Source organism: Elephantulus edwardii, unplaced genomic scaffold, assembly GCF_000299155.1.
Source record: "Elephantulus edwardii isolate Elephantulus edwardi_28Jun2011 unplaced genomic scaffold, EleEdw1.0 scaffold00008, whole genome shotgun sequence".
NCBI lineage: Eukaryota > Metazoa > Chordata > Mammalia > Macroscelidea > Macroscelididae > Elephantulus > Elephantulus edwardii.
The window spans coordinates 23,220,894-23,228,690 of record NW_006399758.1 but is presented as its reverse complement, the minus strand read 5'-3'; positions in this window follow the sequence as shown (position 1 = coordinate 23,228,690).

Below are 7,797 nucleotides of genomic sequence, written 5' to 3'. Positions count from 1 at the left end.
AAATCTGTGTTCTATAGATCAGCTAGGAAGAGTTTCATGAAAATCTCAATCAGAGAATGAGTATAAGGATGCAGGAGGGATGGGAGAGGCTGGAAGCAGAGGGATGTGGATGTACAGGGGGAAAAGGGGATTAATCATTGGATTGTACAATTTGATGGGTGGAGGGGGGTTTAGAGAAATTGAAAGAATTTGTTCAAATTTGTATTGGAATTCTGTAAATAAACTAGTAAAAAAAAAAAGCAAAAAAAAAAAATAAACAAACAAAAAAATCCCCACCTCAATCAGAATATGTCTTCTTTAAGCTTAAAACTTTGTGGTGATTTCCCAAGCAGTTAAAATTTGATTACTCACTATGTTTTAAGCTTTGTAAAACCTATGTTATGTCCTTTCTGTTTCTAATATCATATTTTAATTTATTTGCTAAATTACATTATAAGCATTTAAACCTTACTCCTGTGACTCTAATGTACAGGGAGACATTCTGGTGGCTTTGTGTTAGGCCACTCAAATCCTCTCTGTAGCAGAAAGATGCTCAGTCTTTTGCTATGCAATTTATACTCTCTAAAAACCTACTACAGGGTCAACTATACTTTGGATCTGACTTAATGGCAACAACAATGAAAAATGACAATGACTAAATAGGGAACTTTGGTGGTTTATTTAGTAAGGATTCATATTGTGAATCCAAAGTTGGTTTCTTTCTGAAGGCTTAAATCTACCAGCAGATCCTTGAAAGATGGGTGGACAATCTGCTCCTCTATGACTTGCAATTTCTTGAAAAACTGTTCTAGGGTCAATTCTGAGTCAGTTATGACTCTAGGCAGTGAGATTATAGCACCTAACAGCAAAACAGAGTTAACTCATGATTGCTGTGACTCTGAACACTGTGACACTGATGTACCAAATGTGATAATGGTTACCCATGGTGGGCATTGTTTGGTGGAGCTCCCCGATAAAACAAGCTTGGAAGCAGGAGTCGCATCCACTTCTGAAATAGCTTGCCTCTAGAAACTCTGTGAACTTGGAGAAACAATGAAAGTTATACAAGTGTTCATGTCTTAGGTTCCTAGGGTCACAATGGGTGATCTACGACTCAACGGCTCTTAACAACAATAACAGCAGTACAATATATTTTCTTTTAGATATTTGCATTTACTTTTTCCTTTCTGAAATCTCCTTTCCAAAATACATTTATGACTTGCTCCTCATTTCTTAATTCAGGTGTCTCATCCTCTGAAATGCTTTTATTGACCATCCAAATAATATTAAACTCAATTTTTCCCATATATTTACATCATTCGGTGTCTTCATATCGTTATACTTTTAAATGGCTTTTATAATTGTTACTGTAATTGTTATTGTTATTTTTCAGCTATATTTTTATTTCTACCACACCACTCCACTAGAATGTAAATTTCAAGTGTAGAAAATATATGAATTGCTTCTTCTCTCTCTTGTAACTATTGTTGCTGTGCCTTCTCAACTCTTATATCTATTGTTATTGTGGTGGTGTGCCATAGAATCAGAACTAGTCCATGGCTTATATCCATAGTGCCTGATATAAATCTGTGATATAATAGAAGAATTTTAATTAATTTTATATAGCTAAAATCTTCCTTTTTTTCTTCCATGAAATTTAAACTTAAAATCTGTGTAATTTGATTTGATTGGAAGTACTGGGCTTTGTTACCACAGCAAGGTCTTCTGCTGCTAACCAGAAGACCAGGCACTCGAACACATCCATAATTCCTATCCCCTTGAGGAAACGATGAAGCATTCTGCTTCCCTAAACATTTACATCCTTAAAGATATTATGTGTAGTTTCACTCTTTCCTTACGAATTCAGTGTGAATTGAAATTGATTTAATGACTGTACTGGTATTCTACCTTTCAAGAAAAGAAAATGAAAAGGCTATTCAGACCAGTGATAAGTACAGTTCCCTTTGACTAAAGATGATACTGCCACAGCTGAGGACTGGCTTCCCTGTTAAGGATTTCAGGAGGAAAAAGTAAATCCAAAGATCTTGAAGAAATATCTACTGTATTTGCTGTTAAGTGCTAAAATATCCTTGTCTGGAGTCATAATTAATTTACAGATGACCCTAGGGTTATATAGTGCTAGTTCTCTTTGGGGGCCACCTGCCTTCAACTGCCTGAATACCTACAGTCATGTGAGTCACTCTCTGACAAGCCTTAGTTGCTGGGAGACCTTCTAACAAATTATCAAATTCAATGGACATAAAGGAGCTAGGAAACTGGAATGGGGGGGGGCTGTTGATGTAAGAAATTATACCATAACTCAAGCATTTAGGACAATGTTGACTCAGTATTTCTGATAACTTGTCTGCTACTAATTTTTGAACAGATTTTGAATACATGTCACATGCAAGAAAAATATTGTTAAAGATAATAAAAATTGGTTAGAATATTACATTGACAAAGGACTCCCAGAAGTTCAAGTTGGGTTTTAAAGAGGCCATGGTACCAGGAATATTATGGATGATGTCAGATGAATCTTGGCTGAAAGCAGACAATCCTCTTTGTCTAATTTAAATTAGGACAGTCCTAAATAATTAGACAATCTTAATTGTCTAATTTATGTTAGCACAATCCTAATTGTCCTAAACTAATTGACTACACAAAGGCTGTGTAGATCGTAACAAATTATCGCTAACTTTGAGAATATTGAGAATTTCAGAATATTTAATTATGCTTAAGTGAAATCAATGTCTAGATCAAGAACCTGTTGTCTGAACAGAGCAAGGGAACACTGCATGGTTTAGAATCAGTAAAAATGTGTATGGGGATATATTCTCTCTCCATATCTATTTAATCCATATGTTGAGCAAATCATTAGAGAAGCCGGACTTTATGAACAAGAGTATAACAAAAGATCAGAGGAAGGCTCATCAACAATCTGAGTTATGCTGATAACAAAATCTTGCTTGCTGAAAGTGAGGAGGACCTGGAGTACTTGTTGCAGAAAATCAAAGACTACAATTCTCTATATGAATTGCATCTCAACATCAGGATAGATGGAGGAATGATTGAAATTGTCAACAATTTTGTCTCGTTTGGATCCACAGACAACACTCTTGGTATCAACAGTCAGAAGACAATGAGACATATATCATAGGGGATATCTTCTCTCAGGAATCTTGACACAGTCTTGAAGACTCTTGGCATCTTAAGTGATGTCATTTTAAAAACGAAAAGTGTGCCCGATTCAACCCATAGTCTTTCCAACCACCTACTACGTGTTTGAGAGTTGGACAACAAAAAAGACAATAGGAGAATAATTGTTTCATTTGGGTTGTAGTGTAGAGAATATTGTTGAATATCCCATGCACTGCCAAAACCCAAACTGATATGCCTTGGAGAAAGTGCAGCTAAGGTGTTCATTGGAGTCAAAAGTGGTCAAGCTTTTTATCATATTTTGGTTTGGTTCTTAGGAGAACCTACTCCCTGGAAAAGAATATCATGCTTGGAAAGATGGAGAAAAAGTAAAGGACAGGAAGACCCTCAAAGAGATGAATTGATACTATATATGTGGCAATGAACTCAAGTGTGTGGAGGATGATAATGATGGTTCAGGACAGGATAAAGTTCAGATATATTGTTCATAAGATCACTAGAGTCATACTCAACTTGATGGCACTTAACTATATAAAGAGATAGATAACTCACATATACAAATGCAGAAGCAGGCACAGAAGGAAATATCAATGATTGTAAGTATTTAGGACCCTCACAGGCCTTATTATCACCCTGCCATTATTCCAGCACTGACTATGCAACCAAAGTGACAGAAAATGTGGAAACTCATTGCTGCTGAATCAGAACTGACACATAGTTGGCCCTCCAGGAGATTTTCTGAAGTTGTACACTGGAGTTCTCTCACAGAGTGGCTGGTGGCATCAAACCAACAGCGAAGTGCTATCTTTGAATTAGTAGTGCAACTCCCTATGATATCTGCCATTAGAGTCCAGAGTAACATATAGGCATAGCCACAATAAACCAAAGCTTTTACTATGCATTATAGCTCAAAATCGTCACTATTGGGATAGTAGATAGCATGACAAATGAAGAAAAAAAATTGAAGTTGTCAACAACAATCTTGTATTTTACTTGGATCTACAATCAATATCCATGGCAACTGCAGAGAAGAAATCAAAAGACTTATTTTTTTTCTATAATTATATTTTATTAATTTTCATAAACATTTACAGAGATTTTGGGTTTCCATTCATTCATTGTTGCACTATTCTCTCTACCCTCCTCCCAGTTTGTTCTTGTCCAAATGCCACAGTGCTTGTCAAAGTCAGTTCTGATTAATCTTCTTTGTCAGTGTGTCCTTTGCCATTCCCTATCACTCCTCCCTGAGAGAGACTTCACCCTGAGTCATAAGGAAAAGGGGATGGCGTATTCTCTTAGCTACTTCCTGCTGAAAAGGGACGCTGTGGGTTTCAGGGTGAAGATCTTTTCTCACTACTCTACAGGGCCCCTTTGGCAGTAGGAAACACATAGACTATTATGGAGATTGATTTGGGAATTTAGATGCACTCTTATTGATTGTGCTTGGCCGTACATGTTCATATCCTTGAAGATGTATCATGGGGGTGTTGCAAACTAGAAGACACAAATTTAACTAACAAGTTATAAGTACATGAGTCAAAAATTATGGAAAAGTAAAAGAAAAGATTCTTTCATTGTCTTACAAACCCTCCCCTAGGTCCCCTCCACCATGTAGCCCTTGCTGTAGACTCCTGTGATGACAGAAATACCTAGTTATATATCTCTTTTAAACAGTTTTCTCCCTCCTCTGTTTCAGTGCAGTATACATTATTGAACCCATCTTACTCAGTCTCTCCCCAACCCCAAGGACAGTCCCATTCTACAACAGTGGCATCATGTAATATTTGTCCTTTTGTGACTGGGATATTTCACTCAGCATAATGTTCTCCAGAGCCAACCATTTTGAATAATATTGCATGAGTTCCTTGTTTTTTAATGCAGCATAGTATTCCATTGTGCGAATATACCACAGCTTCTCTAGCCATTCGTTTGTTGATGGGCACTTAGCAAGGAGTTGGAAACAACCTAAGTGCCCATCAAAAGAGTTATTGAATTAGAAAAATTTGCTATCATGGACAGTTCCAAAGTGTTAAAGAACCAGGATATTAGTTTAAAGACTAAGATGTGCCTGATTCAAACACAGGTATTTTTTTTAATATATATTTTATTTTACACTAGTTTACATACAAAGTTCATAAAATTCATAAACATTGTTTTTCATTCTGGCTCTTTCCCCTTTCCTTTACCCATTCCTCCCTCCACCCATCAAATTGTGTGATCATAAGCTTAAGCACCCCCTCCCACCTTGTCCCTTGGACTTGTGAGAGAATAATGGTCTTATACAGTATTTGTCTTTATGGGACTGAGTTAGGTCAATCAGCATAATGTTCTCCAGTTCCTCCCAAGTTAGGTAGTAATTTACAAAATCATTATTCCTGTGTGCTGCATAGTATTCCATTGCCTGAGTTTACCATAATTTCTAAATCCAATCCATAAACCCTGGTATTTTTAATTGCTTCCTATGCCTTTGAAAGTTGGAGGATAAATAAAGAAAATAAAATAAAAACCAATGTTTTTGAATCTTCATGTTAGATAAAATAGTTGAATATACCGTGGATTACCAAAAGAACAAACAAATCTCCCCTAGAGAAAGTATAATCACTGTACTCGGTTGAGGTGAAGCTAAATTACGAGTTATAGATGACTATATGGCACCAAATAACAATATAATATTTTATGACAGGTTGGATAAGTAATAGGAACCAATCCAGTTATGAGACTTCAACAAAAATATCCATGGTAATTCAAAAGATAAAATGTAGATTATGGACTTGGGGGAGGGGGGCGGGTTGTATAACAATGAAAGAATTTTTTTCCTTTTCAAAAAGAAAAGTGAACTGGAGGGAAGGGTGAGCAGGGAGGAAAACGTGCAACAATGAATGAATGGGGGAAAATTAAATGGGAAGAATATGCTGTAAAAAAAAAAAGTTAAAACTTTAAGATAGCCTTAGGCATAATAAGGGAGCGCTGCTGTCGTCACTAGGGAGTTGCACTGCTAACCCAAGGCTGCTCTCTAGCTGTTCTAACAGAGAGACTTTGGAAGAAAGAGGGGCAATATCTTCCCTTGCGATTTGCAGCCGTCTAAAAACTCGAGTCATTGAACACGTGTCTTAGAATGGAGCCAGATTCAGGGAAATGTAAAGAAGAAATGGAAGAAGTAAGAACTGTTGATACAAGAGCCACAACTTAAACTAGACATCACAGTATATTCAGGTAAGTTCTACTTCATTTTTTATTTGAAACCCCTTTTAATGATGTTTTGTTATTTACAAATACTAAAGTTTACAGCTGTAAGCAACTACATATTTTGTCGTTCTAGAGAGGGGAAATATTATAAAACAAATTTAATAGAAAACTACTACTAGTAAACAGTTCTATGCTGTTTATTATTTTTCATTTTGTTATTTTGTGTTGTTTTTTTTTACACAATGTCCTGTAATCAGGACATAAAATTAATTTTATTGAATCGCATTCAGACGAAGCGCTGGTACCTTAGATTGTAGGGTGTTACACTGCTACTCAAAAAGTTCTGGTACTGGCAGTACAAATCCACCAGCTGCTTTTGAGGCTGAAAGGCAGGCGGTCTCCTCCAGTTGCACTGTAGAGTCTAGGAAACACATGGAGGTTAGCTAAGGGTTAGAACCAGCTGGGCAGTAGAGAATGATCACATATAATGAGACCTTTTCAGCAAATTGCCTAAATTTAAAACAGGCTCTTATGTCAATAGAAAGAAAAGAAATATATGAAAGTAGTGATGAACAAAGACAATTTCTGTACAACTTCTATTGTTATTAATGATAATTTATGTTTTCTAGAAACTAGTTCTCTGGAGCATAGGGTCACCCTGAAAAAGGTCAAAAGTACAAATGCTGAAATAAATAATATAATAAGTACCACTGGAAAGAAATTAATATTTAGTATAGAAAAGGATGTTTTATTTCAATGACTAGGGTAGGAAAGCTACAATTATGGAGCTTTCAAGGATGATAGCATAATGATACAGTTCTTTATCTGATTTACAGAGAATGCTGCCATCTGAAACAAAGGAAAAACGAGGAACTCGGGCAGAACAAGCTCAAATGAAATGACCACAATACGATATTTTTTTTCTCCTTGCAGATAAGAAGATATCATTTGACTTAAAGAATGAAGGAAAAATAGGTGGACTCTATGGCTTAGGTGACTGTAAATGGAATACCTTTCACCTTTAATTGACTGACTGAAATAGAGGCAGTCTCCATAGAGACTGAAATTCCTCCACGGGAGAAAGCAGTTCAGCAGAGAGGCTGCAGATGCAGAGCTCTGTTGCTAGTTCTCAGAGATAAGGAGTATGACATTAGAACTAGAGTCACCATTTTTCTATAGCTAATCTTAGCTCTTATCAATGCTTCATATTTTTTTAAAAAAAACAGTGCTTGTTCAAGCATTCAATTCAAAGACTTATAGTTTGTTTATAACAATACTTGAGCCATGGGGAAAATTTTCAATCAATCTATTTTTAAACTACAGCTCGAACTATTATACTTCATGGTATAGTCATCAATATATTAGGTTTGGCTCTTACTCTATGATTATACTTTAAACTCCTGTGATTATATTGTCACAAATAAATGTTATGCTGTAAGGATTCCTGCAATGTGCCAATCAGATTGTGATTCACTT